The 17,615-nt window shown below is 40.4% G+C and overlaps 1 protein-coding gene across 9 annotated transcripts in view; it reads right to left on the reverse strand.

Moving 5' to 3' along the window:
• The window catches only part of FOXP2 (forkhead box P2), a 568,904-nt gene extending 567,925 nt beyond the window's left edge, over positions 1-979 (reverse strand). For 4 of the 9 annotated variants that reach the window (XM_073238565.1, XM_073238561.1, XM_073238563.1 and 1 more), the window contains exon 1: positions 559-979. The gene's annotated coding sequence lies outside the window, so the exon portion shown is untranslated. The remainder of the gene's footprint in view (positions 1-558) is intronic. The other 5 variants (XM_037027471.2, XM_073238569.1, XM_073238568.1 and 2 more) reach the window with 5 other exon arrangements.
• Positions 980-17,615: the final 16,636 nt, after the last annotated feature.

The raw sequence follows: 17,615 nt of genomic DNA on the forward strand, positions 1-17,615 counted from the left end.
GTGCCTGACTTAGGAGACCAGAACCGCGCACTTGCCCAACTGAGTAAATAAAGGTCAGCCGTTGGATCAATAAAGCGTGTGCTTCCAGCCGCCAGATGTTTTTACTCTAGTTTCTCCTCGAGGAGGAGTGGGGAGGGGGGGAGGAAGAGGAAGAGACAACAAACAATAAAAGCGTAAACACACACATCTGGTGTTTCGACACACATTTTCCTCCAGCCCTGGTCTCTCCGGACGAGGCAATATTTTGCATATTCAAACTAAAAACCATCCGTGAGCCAACAGTCATCTCCCTCTCCACTGCCCCTTCCCCCATCCCAATGCCAAATGAAAAGGAACAACAAGTGGTGATGTTGGGTCCAGACCGCGACCCCGATGCGGAGCCAGAATTTGACACATGTCACACCCGCCCCGACAGGCCGAGCGCAGCGGCTGGGGCGAAACTTTGCCGCCGCGGGAGGAGCGCGCCGCCGCGCGAACTGGCAGCGCGGCCCGGCGCGGAGGTGGCGGGGACGGGGCGGGGTGCGGAGGTGCAGTCAGAGTGAGGGCGAAGAAACTTACCGCGGCCGGGGACGCCTGGGCAGCGTCCCGGGAGGTGGCACCGCGGCGCTGAGGCAGCAGCCCCCCAACAACACACCTACGCGCGAGTCCTGGCGGCCGCGGCCGCGAGTTGGGGGCGCGCCCGGGGGGGTCGGAGGCAGCCACAGTCGGCGGACGCGGCCGCCGCATCAATAACCGCTCCAGGCGCTCGCGGGCTGGCTGCGGACGGCGCGGGGCTCCAGCCGGGTGGCAGCGGCCGCCGCGGAGCTGCACGCGACGGCGTGTCTCGCGCTTTCTCGGAGGCTCGCGCTGTCTCGCGCTGCCGTTCCCCCCACCCGGATCTGTGTGTGCGTCTGTATGTGTGTCTATGTGTGTGAGTGTGCGCTGGCGGGCGCGCGCACCCGGCCGCGCGCGAGCATGTTGTTGGCAAAGCAAACTGTATACACACTGCGCGCGGAGCAGCCTCTCCTCGGAGGTGGGGGGTGGGGGAGGGAAGGGACACCTCAGAGGGTTCTAAAGTACTGCTGGGCCACTTGTTTGTTTGGTTTTACTCTGTGTTGTTATTGTTGATTGTTGTTGATCCAAAAAGTGGTTTGGAACCAGCTGGCTAGGATGCCAGCCGCGCCCATCCACCTCTCTCCAGGTCCCAACTTCTTTAAGGGAGGGGGAAACGTGGAGCAGAATATTGTTCGGATTTGCAGTGGAGCCTCCTGGCTGACGTCAGGTCCACCTGCTATGTAAACAACTCCCTGGAGAACTTGTTTGTTCGGAGCCAGATCTTCCCCCACCCTCCCTCTTCTCCCCACCTCCTGCTCCGCCTTCTCCCGCCCGGCCCAGACGGCGAGTCAGTGAAGGGGGTGGGGAGGGAGGAGAGAACAAAACCGTATGCTGCACTGGCAAAGCCAAGTTGTGTCTGCTGCTGCTTGGCAGTCCCCTAAGTACGTCCTCTCAGCAGACGGAACTGCTGGCAAATGAAACAGGGGATTCCACGTGAAGTGCAGAGAGCCTCGAAGGGATCCAAAGCTCTCGGTGGCAGGGAGTTAAAAGTACATGGTAGTCAGAAAGGGAGACCCAAGCGTGCGTTAAAACGCTGATTGGCCTTTCTGTTCACGGTATGCGCCTCTGCGGCCTGGGGTGTAGAGAGGCCGAATGTCTTTCTCACTCCTCGTTGTCGTCGTAGCTCCTGTCTCACTTGGGCCCAGGAGCTCCTGTGCTTCCTCTCTTGGTCTCACGCAGGGTCACCGTCTTGGGGCCGGGCTGCGGGTCGTCCGGGGCGGAGCTTGGAAGGAAGGGGCCGCCGCGGGACGACTTTTAGGGTCTGAGCCTTTCTAGTCAGGCCCTCTCAGTAACTGAAGGTTGCAAAAGCAACCCAAACGAAAGGAGAGAAGAAACTGCCAGATCCCGCTCCGCGCGCACTTTAAAGCCGAGGCGCCAGCGTGGGCGAGGCGCGGGCCCATCCTCCTACAGCAGGGTCGGCCCAGGCGGGGCCGAGGGGATGACAAGGGAAAGGCCAAGGGAGGATGGGACGGGCGCGGGTAAGACGCGTGGCCCGAGTGGGGGTTTCTCGGTAGCCCCTTCCGCACGCCCTCTCAGTGCAGGCAGTTCCTGCCCGCCGCCTCCAGCCAGCCCCTCCGCTGGCCGTGCACTGCGCGCCGCCGCCGGAGCCCGCCGCTTTGCTCGCAATCAGTAGCAAATCGTGGCGTTCCGAAAGGCACTGAAAGTTTCCTGCAAATAGCTGCAGCCGAGAGGCGGTCGCGAACTGAGCCTGGCCCCCAGCTTCTTCCCGGCCAACTTTAACCTCTCCGATGGCAGAAGGGGGGCTGACGGGCGAGCAGCACTAACTTCTGCCTTTGAATCTTTCTTTTCCTCAAAGAGCAACACGCCCTTTCTATAAAGGGCCGACTCGAGCTCACACACACACTTGGCACCAACTCTTTCCTTCAAACCCGCGGTTCTCCTGGGGAGGAAGCAGCCCTGGCACCCACATCTGTAAACACACCGTCAGGTTTCTACTGAAACCAAGTCAGTCAGTAAGCCATGGGTATGGTCCCGGGAAGACGGCCCCTGCCAGGAAGAAGAGGAACGAGGTATTGACTTTGAATTGCGGTGCTTTCTGTGAGCTTTTAAACTCCAGGCAGTCCCTTAAGTGCTCTGTTTATGGATTGTGTTCTTTTTCGAAATGCAGGCTGATAGTGGACAAATATTCCTTTTATTTATTTATTTATTTTAAGATATGAGCGGGAAGGAAAGAGGGCTCAGTCTTTAAAATTAGAGAACACCCGATCCAAATGGCCTCACCTCGCCCTTCTGCAAGGTGGGGATAATTCTGTGTTAAATAATTTGCGTTTATGCTTCGCTGGCAAACCTAAATAAAAAGCGGATTCTCTGCATTAATCTGAAAACTATTTGAACAGACAGCGTCAGAATCCTTGGAGAGCCGAGAGTGTACCTTTCCACAGGATTTGTGAATAAAGGTAACAGAACAGTGAAAAGATCTACTGTCTCACTTTTTCCTTTCTTCCCCCGCATACACCGACTCCACTTACTTCCCTTTCCCTCTAGGGGGTCGAGGGATGTGAGCGGGAAAGGTTTTGTTATAAAGAAGTCTGGGCCACCTAGAAAAGAAGTTCAAGTTCCCAACGAGGAGAAAGAGGATTACGGTCTCAAGGCTTGGAGAGGTGCGGGTTTTGTTAGCCTTTCACTTTTCTGTACACAAGACACATTTTGGTGAAATTCGCAGCCTCTGACGTGTCTTTTCTGTGAGTACAAACAGCCAAGCGCCAAGAGGTGCAAAAGGGTGTCTCAGTCGGAGGAGCACATCTTTCTAAATTGGTCGAGTACTTTCGTCAGGCGTCGCTGAGCCCGCAGCCCCCTTGCGCCCCCCGCTCAACTTTGCTCCCTTTATATCCTCTTCGCCTGCTGCTCTTCCCAGGCCACCAACCCTTCCCGCAGGGAAGACTCCCAGGGAGTAGAGAAAGCAGGATCTGCCAGGAGCGGCGGCCCCCTCGCTCGCAGCCAATGGGCTGGGCCCGGGTTCGAGAGGTGAAAGTTCAGGCCCGGGGCTCGCCGCTAGCTCCCCTCTCCTGTCGCGTCCCCCCTTGCCCCCGCCCCCGGCCACAGTGCAGACACAGCTCGGCTACCCGGGACTGCCACGGTGGCACGTAGTTTGTTGATGGGTGGTCATAAAATATATTTATTTGCAATTCCTTTAACTCGCCCACCACCCCCGCCCCAGCATGGCCCGGAACACTGCGGGCTTTGTTCACCTCGCTGCTGCTGGAGCCGGCCGGGTTTTAGCGCTCTGTGCGAATAGACTCCAAAAAACTTGAAGTATAGTAATAGGAAAACCGGGTTTCCTCAGCTGAGGAAGATGCGGAAAGGGCAAATAGCGAACGAATAGTTTTCTTTTGCACAAATAACTGGTCAGTCCACTGGATCACAGCAGCCTTGAAACGAAACACTGAACATCAGAGAAAAGGGGAAAGCCAAATTCTGTCCCTGCAGTCGCCGCGCAGGGTCGCAGCCTCAGCTCAAGTGTCTTTTGCAGCACGTGGGTCTGCAAAAGTCATTTGAAGAGGTTCCAGGGGAAAATTAAACAGGGGTATTGGGTAATTGAGGAGTTTCACCAAGTGGACCTCGTAGTTCTCGCAAGAAAATTTATTTGATTTTAAGTTTATTTTACGAATGAAACCGCACATCAACAAATTCCGAGCCACTGCTCTGTTAAGGTCCAGGCGAAAGATAAATTCGTTTGAAATGGGGTCTGCCAGAGCATCTTGCGCGTAATAAACCACCCCAGGTAAGACTAAGGCCAGGATGAAGGAAAGTAACGTATGGGAATGACATAGATTAGAAATGTCTGTTTAACGCATATGTGGGTGAACCGCTTGGATTTTTACTTACCTGTCATAAAAAATATAACTATTCATACACTTAGATCTGTTTCCTCTAAACCTAAGTTAAATAACAATTAGTTTTCTTCTTCGGAGCCGTTTCATTGAGGTGTGACTAATAACTTAAAATTTAACTGACTTGTCCGAGAGATCACTATGAGCGAGGGAAGGGAACAAGTTTTTTTTCCCCATTGTTTTTCCTGTTAGAGATACCACCTTCAAAGTTATATTACTCCAAGTAGCCTGTAACAAAAGTGTTCTCCAAATGCAAGGTAAAATATTTTTCCTTTCTCTCAGAAGAACCGGCACATTATCAGGTTCCTGTTTTGCACACCCACTACAGTTTCTGAACATGAGCAAATAAACAGACACCTTTCAGATATTCTCCCATCCTACTCCACTCCCAGACACATTTGAGGAAAAAGAGGCAATTCTGCTTTCACTGAAATCACATCAAGGTAATCTATGTCATAAAGTTAAATTGAACGTAGAGGTTGCAAAATTGGTGGAGTTACACCACCATCTGTCGTTAAGGTTCGGGACTACAAAATTTGGGACCTATAATAAATCTTAGAGAGTTTTCCCAACTTCTTTTTTTTAAATCACAGACTGTACTTTTTGTTTGTTTATAATATGTGTCCTAAATTTTCTTGGCTCATGAAGCAACAAATATGTCTTCATAAACCCATGTTTCTACCTGAGTTCCCTAATCACCTCAGCTTCAGAAAAAATAAATACCCACATCTGCCAGCCTCCAGTTAAGGCCTTCTCAGATCAGCTGTGGGATTTCCATCACTCCTGCTGACTTACCTTGCTCCTACTAGGTTGCTGATAGGAAAGATGGAGCCTCAACTACAGGGGCCACCCATCCTGGAGTGAGTAATAGGTTCTTAATTTTCTCTTGAATGTAACCTAGTTCTTTCCTAGTATATTTAATCTTAAAACATATAAATGCAGCACATCTCTGCTAAGAGGTTGCTTATCGGTGTCTTAAAAAATTGATCAAAAGTCAGTTAATATCAGGTTCCAGTTCTGGTTGATTTGGCTGCAGAGACAAAGATCAACATTTCATATTCTTCACATCCATGAAAACTGATATGGCTCAGTGACAGCTCTACCTTTGGATTAAAGACTGACAACTATCATGTCATCTCCAGTGTAATACACAAGAGAAAAAAAAGAATGACTTATTTCTCTTGAAAGTCAATTACAGTTTATAAGATTGTTTCCACAGTGTAAAGTGGTTTGTCACTGTTAATTGCAAGTGTTTATTATAGAAAAAACACGGGAAGAGGTGCAAACAAACCAGTTTATATTTCCAGGGTTAGTGATCTTCAGAGACTCCTGGGGGGAAAACCCATAATTTAAGTAGACACTTGCCTTCACTACACTTAAGAAATAAAGGCTAACACAAGGCTATGAGATGAAACACAACACTGATTTTTTTTTAAACAAAGAGCAAAAAGGAACTGTGTCAAGATCCTGTATCAGTGTAGATTTTTATTTTGGTTTAATAACCCTGTGGCTCTAGGAACCATAGTAACTTACCCAAAGAAGGCATTGGAGTGGTTAATCATAATAAATCATATAAGCATTCAGTCATTTGCCCTCTTCTCCTTCCTCTTCTTCTCCTCTTCTGCACTCTCCTTCTGTATCTCCTCCTCTTCTTTCCTCCCTCTGCCAGGGCACCAACTCTCATAATGATTCCCCACAGATCTGTCCCCCCTAAGCTCCAGGTCTGTGTATTCAACTATTTATTGACAGCACCCTTTGAATTGTGAAAAGATATCAAATTACCCACTTTTCTCTTTGGACAGCCACTCCTTTTGCCACCTGGTTAATGATAATGGTATCTTAATCCACCCAGCTCCTAAAGCCAAAAAGTTTTAAGTCCTATGTGCTCACTCCTTCTTCTCACATCCAAGCAGCATGAGGTTTTTGTTCGTTGTTACCTAGTTAATCTTCCATTATCCTCTTGTATCCATATGGCTATTGCCTTACTTCAAGCCTTCATTATTTCTGACTTGCTCATTCTGATAACTTTCCAATCACCTTCCCTGCTCTTGGCTTCTCTTTTTTTTCCAGTTTGTCCTCCTCACTGCTGTCTAAAACACAAGACTCTTAGAATTAGGCTGAGCTTCCCTGTAGCCAGTGGAGTTGAATTTTAAGTTCTCTAGTTTGATATAGCAATCTGTCTAGCAAATATGAAATTTCATCATTTTTTTAGAATGAATGAATGTCACACCCCAAACAAACAAATGTATTTCAGATGTTAGCTATATCCTGTCAGAACATTGTCAGAAATATTTTTAGCTGTGTATCATTTTCAGAAAATCTTTAAGTCTACTCTGCTACACAATTATCTGGATAAGATAATTAAAGCTGAAGAGTTTCATTACTTTTTTCATATGAATGAAATTAGCATATAGATAAAAGTATATTTAATCCAGCATTCAAACTCCCAACTGCACTGTTTAATGGTGCTACACATATTTATATATTAAACATTATGGTAGGTATACTGAGAATTAAAGATGTCTTAGGTTAGGCGTCTGCCCTCTGCCCAGAATTTATATTCTAGTGAGAGATACAAGATCTGTAAGTGGATTATTTCAATAAAACGTGAATTTCAATGTAGCATAACATAGAGGAATATCCAGGCTACATTGCAACCAGGGAAAAAATTTTCCAAGGCTACTGTTAGCAAATACGGAATCCTATTTTTTGCTTGTGATAACTTAAAAAAAAATCTAAGAACACATCTTTTAATCAAAAATTTTTAAGTCACCAAACAGCAGGTTCGAAAAACTTATAATCTTTGTACAAAAGCACAATGTTGTGTTAAAAACATTAACAACTGTGAAGAGGTGTGAGGCAGTCCCCCAAATTATCTCATATTACTCTTAAGTATAGAATGCACTTTTATGAAAAGATTCCTTCTAATGTGTCATGATTTCATTACAGGAAAATAGCTCTCTAACAGACAGGAACTAAAAAGAAAGTAAGAGAACATAAATGTTCTCAGTTTAGAAAGAGATTCATATGTTTTCCTCTCAGCATCCTCTCTAACTCTCAAGCAGAGAGAGCAGTTATCCTGGGTGAATATGGTCCCCTAGGGACAGTCGCAGGATTTTGCCTTCTCCAATCTTTCCCTCACTAATCATCTTATTTCCGTCCCATAAAAGTGCATACTGGTTTCCTTCTATCCCTTCCTTTTTAACACTACTCTCAGCTCAGTCACTATAGCTTTAGGCAAAACTTTCTCAGTCGCATATTAACCTGCTCTCTAAATTCTTTCCTTTCCTCTCTCCTGATTCTTTTTCATTAACTCAGGAAAGTAGTTCTCAGTAATTTATTCTCTCTGTCTTTTTCTCTCTCTGTCTTAGAAGAAACACACACACACTTATACACAATTATAGTTGCTATGTTTAAGAACAGAGATAGTGATGTAAGGAATCAAGAAGGGAAACTAACATGAAAATAAATTTAAACCAGTGCTATTAGCTTCTAAAACCTTGTAAGTCCTTAGATATAGCAGCAGTGACACTCTCATACCCCTCTGTGAATTAAATCAATACGACCAATTCGAAGGCAATTTGGCAACTTCAGTTAAGGCTTTTTAAATTACTCTTGGAGCTAAATTGTAATCCAAAATAAATTATCTAAAATACAGACAGAAAAGCTGCATGCAAAACCTGTTTATCATAAAATTACTCACAATAGTGCATATTTGGAAACAATATAAAAAGTCAGAAATATATAATATAGTCTAACCACTAAAATAGTATTATGGGATGTTTTAATAACATATAAAATGCTTTTGTTATATTATTTGGTGGAAGAATAGTATATAAAAACATACCAAAAGAAGATCAGAAAGAAATATACCTCTGTGATACTTCAAGCTGACCCTCAAGAATCCCTACTTCCTGTCAAGAATCCCGACCTTGTGAGGTCCCCTCCCACATGGTTGCAGGTCAGAGTATATGGCTTCTATATGGCACAGGTGAAAGTATATCGCTTCTGAGCTCAGGTTATAAAAGACTGTAACTTCTGTATAGGACTCTGGATCTCTCTCAGATCCTTTACTCAGGCAAGCTGCCATACTGTGAGCAGCCCCGGCCTACGGGTGAAGAAGTTCTGTCTCTGGCCAACATCCTGGGAAGAACTGGGGCTTGCCAACAACCATGTGAGTGAACTTGAAAGCAAATCCTTCTTTCCCAGTTGGGTCTTCTGGAGATGACTCCAATCCTGGCCACCAGCTCTATTACAACCTCATGAAAGAATCTGAGCAAGAACCACTCAGCGAAGCTACTCCTGGATTCCTGACCCTCAGAAACTATTGCCTAAAAAATGTTTGTTGACAAAGCTATTAAGTTTTGGGGATAATCTGTTACACAGCAATTGAAAACTAATATAAACATGATAAGAGAGGTTATACTTAAGCAGAATTTCAGGTGATTTCCTTTGCACCTCTGCTTTTCATATTTTCAAATCTGTTACAATGAAATATATTACTATATACTTGGAATTTTAAAAAAATAATTTATTAAGCAACTATTTTTAAATTAATGCTTGAAAGCACAGTGCCCTAAAGTACTTTTTAGAATTGCCACAAATTTAGTATCCCTGACCACATCATATAAGAAAGCTGAATTTATCTCAAGCATAACTTATACATAAAGTTACATTTCAACTTTATTTTAATTATATTTACTGAATAGAGTAGTATTCTACATTTGTTAATAAAAATAAGCAGCACTTCCAAATATGATAACTACATTTCATAAACTACCAGAGTATCTGAACACTATTTACAAGACTGTTTCTGAGAAAATATATTCCAAATTTTAGACAACTCACTTTGTAACATAATGCTTTTTAACTTGGCATCCTCCTATAAATGCCAATCAAAAAATCATATAGGTAGAAAACCTTTTATGTTTTGATTGTATTGAAAAGGATAACTGTTAAAGTATTTTCCGTCTTATACCACATAAATGAATAAAAACAAATTGTGAACTGATAAAGCAAGATTATATTCTCACTTCATATTTAATCATAAGAAACAACCATTGTCTCTTGCGGCTTTCCTAATTAGGTTATAACACAGTTACAGTAGTTGAGAAGGTCAAAGCAAGTTCTAAATTAGTTTAGCAACAATTAGCAAGTCAATAAGTATGTTTTTATTGAATTACAATGAATATGCTAAAACAAATGTATTGCTTAATCTGTTAGTAATTATGCTTCTGTCTTCATATTATGAAAGCCCAAAACAACAATTTTATGCTTAGTTGATTTCTTAAAAAGTTTGTCATGGAAAAAAATCATAGGAAGCTATTTCTGGATCCTGATATTTTTTTATGTAATCAATTTTCATAGTATCTAGATTGCCTTGTAGATTTAAACAAGTTGTTAAAATTAAATAGGTACATATTCTTAAGTAACTGTGAATACCAACTGCATTGTTGAGTTTACTTCAGGAAACTATTATACAGAATATTATCATTGTGTTCATGATCATAAATAAATATGGTTCTTCTCATAAGATTATGTCATATGTATTATATAGATAAATTTCTGCTAAAGATTTCATTTCCCTATCCAAAGATCCTCACATTTTCTGACTTATTTTTTGATGTTAAAAAATCTTTTTATTACTTCTATGATCCTTTGTCCATCGTGTTGTTGATTCATCTTCTATAACAATCCTCTTTTCTACCTCCTCACTAAATTCTGTGAATCAGGATCAAAGACAAAGATGTCTGAACTGGTGAAAGAAATGTATGATATTTTAACCAATTGAAGAAGACTCATTGATACCTTCCATGGTTTCTTCAAATAACTAGGTCATTAAGGATCATAAATCATCAAGTATTTTTGCTAGAAAAAAAAAATCAATTATCTGTTAAGTAAAAATCCAGGTTCTTTAGTCCACAATCCTGTATGCAATCAAGTTCAGGCAACTTATTTTTATATAAGAGATACAAAAGCTCTATGTTGGGACATAATAACATTGGGGAAAGGGAACACTAAAACGAACCACTGAAAGCAATCTGACCTCTAAAATATGGAAGTAAGATGAGCTCTACCTTGCAGATTTTAGCAGGGAAATGTGGTGAGCAAATGTAAGACTTTCAAAGGAAAGGAAGTTCATACAGCTGTTTGACTGTGAGAATTAGATAACCTGCAGTCATAAAATATAGACTCTTTTACTTCCTGACTTAAATTCAGTCCAACTTCAGCAAATATTTATTGAGTCCACATTATTTGTCTGTCAATATTTAATATCTTAGAATCATAATCTGTAGGTTAGATGGGGCTTAGGACCACCTAATCCATGATTCTTCCCAGTGATGGAATTTGGGTGTGGACTTTTCTTATGAGGTGGTATTGGAGTCTTTTCATGGAGTCAGAAAACAGAGTCCAGAGGGAACTGGCTACCCAAGATCTTTTGAAAAATTCCTGCATTTTAGAGTAAATTTCCTCAGTGCTTTTCCTAGCCATGTGAAGCAGTTTACCTCTGGAAATTTGTAGCATAAACTGAAGCTGGATATTCTTATTTCATGGAACACAGCTCTTCCTGCTGCCCCGCAGGTAAGCCTAGATTCCCTCCTGTCAGATTCCTGAATGTTTATACTGGAGCGAACTCTTGGTCACTGTAGAATAATGGGACTTGTTGAATCAGACTTCCCTTAGGTGACCTTGCTTTTTCATACTGTTTCTTCATTACTGGCTTTGGATACAGCACAGGATGTATCTTAATAGATGCCTTGTTTAGCGACCATTTACACTGATTATCTGGGGGTAGTCCTTAATTCTAGTATAAGCAAGTTCACCAAGGATTTGATGCCTCAGAAAGATTCCTCTAATGTCAAGAGCTGACTCAGCTGGAAGAGAAAATGCAAACAGAGCACACTCGCTGGAAGAGACTTAGGTCCTGTTCTCTGCTGCAGCAGAACGTCAGGAAATGCTCCTTGAGACTACCCTGGGCTGCACAGGCGTGGGCCTTCGCAGTGGGCACTGAAGTTTGCCTGCTGTGCTCATTCTAAAGCAATGCCTTTTCCTACTGCACTCACTGGCCAGAGATGATTCTAAGGTGAATATACAGGAAAATCAGTTACCTTTGTTTCTCCACATAAACCTTAGTCGTTAAGCATAAGATGATGTCTAAGAAACTTGTAAGAATGATGATCTGTGTGGAGATTTGGTGGGGCAGGCTCAGTTAAAAGTGTCTTAGGCAAATCCTGTCTTTACCATTCATAGACATTAAACAGAATAGGTGTCACTATTATTTTGCCAACTTTAGAATTAGATTTCTAAAACACAAACTGAGAAACGCATGTAAAAAGAGACACTATTAAATATATTATTGCATATTGTTTTCTTAATAATGGTAGAAACAAAAAATTCACCATGAATAAGGGTTCACCTCAATTAAAGAGATGAGATTACCATATATTCAGTATAAAAAATTCACTGAGAAGAGTATTAATCACTAGATTTTATGTTGCAATTTTTTAAATCACATAAGGACAGTATATTTATTACTAGTATATTTTCATTTTTCTTGTGTCTGACATTTTCTGTAGTAAAAAATCTATTTTCATATTTTGATGACATTCTGATTTGGGTAGATTTCTGACTTTCATGAAAGGTGATAAGCTTATGGATGTTTAATTTATTGGTATTTAAATCACAACACAGCTAATTTTGGTAATAATTTAAAGTAAACTCGTTATCTATTAGGTTACTCCTTTTTAGGGTGGGTTTAAATTTTTCATTTACAAAGTAGATATTTGAACAATAATCTAGAAAGGGAAGAGAGCTCTTACTTAGAAATATCCATATAAACCAAAATAATACTTTAATGTATTAAGAATGAATTTGTATACTGGAATTCATCAAAATTTTAGATAATTTTTGCCCTGTGAAAGACCCTGTTAAAAAAGGATGAAAAAACAAGTTACGGACTGGGAGAAAATATTGGCAGACCACATATGTGAAAAACGATTTGTACTGAGAGCAATATAAAGTACTCTCAAAACTTAACAGTTAAAAACAGGAAAAAAAAGGACAATTCAATTAGAAAACTAGCACTTGTCTTTTGCTAATCTGGCAGTTTGTGAAAAAGGATATACAGATGACAAATAAGCACATGAAGATGTTTAACACCACTAGCTATTACACACCCATTAGAACTGATACAAAAAATAGTGGCAATATCAAATGCTGGCAAGGTTGTGGAGAAACCCGATCTCTCATACATTGTTGGAGGGAATGTAAAATGGTACAGCCACTCTGGAAAGCAGTGCCGCAATTTCTTAAAAAATCAACATATACTTACTGGTATACTGGTGTTGGCAAAACTGGAGAGCTACATGTAAGAGAATGAAACTGGATTACTATCTAACTCCATATATAGAAGTTAACTCAAAATGGGTCAAAGACCTGTACTAAGTCATAAAACCATAAAACTCTTAGGAGAAAACATAGGCAAAATTCTCTTGAATATAAACATGGGCAACTTTTTCATGAACATATCACCTCAGGCAAAGGAAACAAAAGCAAAAATGAACAAATGTGACTCCATCAAACTAAAAAACTTCTGTACAGCAAAGGACATCATTAGTAGAACAAAAAGGCATCCTATAGTATGGGAGAATATATTCATAAATAACATATACAATAAAGGGTTAACATCCAAAATATATAAAGAGCTCACACATCTCAACACCCAAAAAGCAAATAACCCGATTAAAAAATGGGCAGAGGATCTAAACAGATACTTCTCTAAAGAAGAAATTCAGATGGACAACAGGCACATGAAAAGATGCTCCACATCGCTAATCATGAGGGAAATGCAAATTAAAACCGCAATGAGATATCACCTAATACCAGTTACGATCGCCAACATTCAAAAGACAAGCAACAAAAAATGCTGGCAATGATGCAGATAAAGGGGAACCATCCTACACTGCTGGTGGGAATGTAAACTAGTTCAACCATTGTGGAAAGCAATATGGAGTTTCCTCAAAAAACTAAAATAGAAATACCATTTAACCCAGGAATTCTACTCCTAGGAATTTACCCAAAGAAAACACGATTTCAGATTCAAAACCCCCTACACACCTCTATGCTTATCGCAGCACTATTTACAATAGCCAAGACTTGGAAGCAACCTAAATGTACATCAGTTGATGAATGGATAAAGAAGATGTGGTACATATACACAATGGAATACTATTCAGCCATAAGAAGAAAACAAATCCTACCATTTGCAACAACATGGATGGAGCCAGAGGGTATTATCCTCAGTGAAATAAGCCAGGAGGAGAAAGACAAGTACCTAATGATTTCACTCATTTGTGGAGAATAACAACAAAGCAAAACTGAAGGAACAAAATGGCAGGCTCACAGACTCCAAGAAGGGACTAGAGGTTACAAAAGGGAACGGGGTTGGGAAGGTGGGTGGGGAGGGAGGGAGAATGGGATTAAGAGAGGGAGAGGGAGTGAGTGGGGAGGGGAGGGATAAGGGGTATTATGATTAGAGCACATAATGTAGGGGAGGCACAGAGAAGGCAGTATGGCACAGAGAAGACAAGTAGTGATTCTAGCATCTGACTACGCTGATGGATAGTGACTGCAATTGGGTATGTGGTGGGGACTTGATAATAGGAGGAATGTAGTAACCACAAAGTGGCTCATATGAAACCTTCATAAGATTGTATATCAATGATACCTTAATAAAAAAATTAATAAACATATACATATCATATGACGCAGCAATTGCACTACTGGGCATTTGTGCCAGAGAAATGAAAATTTAGGTCCACAAAAAAAAAAAAAAAAAAAAGAATGTTCAATAGCAGCTTTATTTGTAGTATCTCCAAACTTGAAACAACCAAATTACCCATCAAGAATTAAATGAACAAACTGTATTACATCCATAACTTGGAATAGAAAGGAACAAATTATTGGTACATACAACTTGGACAGCTCTAGGGCGTTGTGTTCAAAATGTCATATAACGTAGGCTTACATTTATATCACATTCTCAGAAAAACCGAATTGTGGAGCTGGGGAATAGATTAGGTGTCCAGGGTTAGGGACCGTCGGGTGAGGGAGGTGGATGTGACTATAAAGGGGAAGCATGAGAGATCACTGTTATGTTGGAATAGTTCTGTGTCTGGATTGCTGTGGTGATTACACAAATACATACATGATAAAATATCATAGAACTGTACATACACATTGTGTGAATGTTGATGTTAAACTATAGTTATGTAAGATGTCACCATTGGGGAAAACTGGGTTAAGGGTACACAGAACCGTTCTGTGATATTTTTATATCTTGCTGTAACTATATAATCATTTCAAAATAAAAAGTGAAAAAAAAAAGTAGAACTGACATAGAAAGTCAAGAATTAAAAGAGGAGACTGTATTATAATAAAGCCAGGGAAGATAACAACTGTCACAGTCTGCAATGGTCTATATGTCTATATCCCTGGATAAGACTTGAGAAAAAAAATCCTCTCATTCCTTTATTAAACACAGTTTCACTTACTTCTTCATGTATAAGTGAGTTCCAGGTTAGTTTTTCCTTGCTTTAGAAATTCACAGGAATTGGCCCATATAGTCTTTAATGTCTGGCTTCTTTCAATAGCATTATGATTTGGAGATTCATCCATGTTATGTGTATCAGTAGCTCATTCCTTTTTTATTCTGGGTGGTATTCTATTGAACATATTTTCTATAATTTCTTACTCATTCATTTGTTGATGACTATTTGGGTTGCTTCCAATTTGGGGATGTTAGAGCTGTCTGAATTTCATTTTTCAAACAGTTGTGCTTATATACTGTAAAATACAAACCAAACAAAACAAAAGACAAGCAGCAGCAATGACTTTGGTAACAAATCCCAAGACAAAAAGAAAACTTTTGTGTTGTTTAGAAATTCTTTTGCTTTTAGACAATAGCATATTTGATGAACCATGGTTTAAACCATGAGAATATTTATTGCCTTAAGAAGTCAGAAGATGCATACTTTCAAGGTTAGCCTAGTGGCTTAAACATGTTAAGCATGTTAAGTGACCCAGATAATTATTATCTTTTGTTTTATCATCCTTGGTGTGTTGATTCTGCTCCTTATATTCGTGACCTGATGTGTGCAAGATGGCTGTAAAACTCCAGGCCTTCTTTTTCTGTTCAAAGAAAGAAAAAGGGGGATGGAGCAGTTGCAGCATGTTCTCCCCAGCAAAATGCCCCTCATTTCTCATTGCTCTGAACTATGCCACCACCAGCTCAAGAACAACTGGGAAAGGGAACAACATTTGAATGACTGGTTTCCCTGAAATAATCATATTTCACCACTTGGGACTGAGTTCATTGCCAACCCAGACAAATTAGGGTTCTTTTAGAAGAGAGATTAGGGGGAATGGCTGATAGATATTGAACTAATAACTGTTTGCCAAAATACCTTCCCTTGATCTCTTTTTATTAATTTATATTTCTTTCCCATTTGAGGTCTCTTCTTAACTTATCCTCTCAAGTATTTTTAAAGAAATGTAATTCTTCCAACGGCACTCTTATAGGTATATGCTATAGAATTTTTATTTGTTTGTTTTAAAAGAGATTGTAAATGAACAGAAGTTTATATTTAGGGCAATATATAATCCATCATGTTTTAATCTAATTATGGTATCTTGTTCATTTTTAATAGATGCTCTAGAAATACAATGATTTCGTCCTAACTTCACCATGTCCAAGGAGGAAATATTCCAAATTTTCTGTTCAACTTTTCTATGCTTCTCAGATAACCATTTCTGATAGAACTCAAAATATTGCATTTAATATATACCAGCTGTATAAGAGTAACCTTGAATTTAAGATATGATAGACTAAAAAGAAAAGCTTTTATCACAACTTTCCATGTACATTTTCATCAACTCATATGGCAAACATCTGGGCCTTTGATAGCTATGTGTTAAAAAAAAAACAGTCTAAAAGATCCAAAATTGACCTTCAAATCCTATATTTTTCTCTTTTCCATTCATTTTAAAAGGTAACTATTATTAACATAATCATAAAGCTATCTGTGAAAGTAATTTGAAGATGGTGATAAAGGTGCATTCTTAGAGTCTAGATGTTCTACATAAAAAATAACTTAATTGAAAAAAAGGACAGAAATAAACTATTACTGAACATTTCAGATTTTCCAAGCAGTAAGCTTGATGCTTTGTACGCTGCCTTTGATTTAGTCCTTCCCAAGTATCTGCGAACTCGTCTTACTTGCTATTTTCAGATGACAAAATTAAGGCTCAGAGAAGTTAAGTAATTTGTCCTAGGTCACATTAAAAAATAAATCCAGTTCTGTGGATTTATTATCCAGATTTTAAAAATTCAAAAAGAATGAGCAACCAACCAACCAAACATCCCAGGGAAGACAAATCAGCACAGACATTGATAACACCAAAGAACTCTTTATGCTGGAGAAACGAAGAACAGAATCAAAGAAACCCAAGAAAATGTCAAATTTAAACATGGAATATGTCTCCCACTTTAAAATTACTGCCACCAGGAGCAAGCAGTTTCTAGTGATCTGATCCCTAGCAATGTTCACTTCTGTTACACCAAAGGCACATGCCAGAAAGGTTTAACTGAAGAAGATTTGTTCAATGATCAGCAATTAAGATGGGCAGGAAAAACACAGAGTATCAGAAAAGCAATATGAAAAATTCACTAGCCTTTGAATCCCATGAAAATGTAAAACAAACCTAAAACAAAAACATCATACAACTTGGGCAGAGAAAGCACTTGAAGGAGAATCATCAAAGGATTTAACCCCGTGAATTTTATGAGATACTGTCAGGCAAAAAAGAACTGTGATAAAAGAATAGACAATAGGAGTGAGAAAAAGGTGTGGGGGAGTGAGTATATGTTGAAAAAAAAAAAAAGGAATAAAGGGACTAGGCTGTGTGTATAATAAGGAAAAAAGAGGCTTTTTCCATACATATGCTGATCAATGGCCAGAGCCTTGAGCACAAAGAAGCGATGATGTAATTATAAAAGAAAGTTAATGGATAGATGAGAACAGCTTTACTAAGGTCAGAGTAACAGGAGAGCAAAGCCACCTTGGAGGAGGTCTTGAAGCTAAGTACATAGCCAAGGAGCAGGTCTGTGTT

The sequence above is a fragment of the Manis javanica genome, chromosome 6, assembly GCF_040802235.1.
Source record: "Manis javanica isolate MJ-LG chromosome 6, MJ_LKY, whole genome shotgun sequence".
Taxonomy (NCBI): Eukaryota; Metazoa; Chordata; class Mammalia; order Pholidota; family Manidae; genus Manis; species Manis javanica.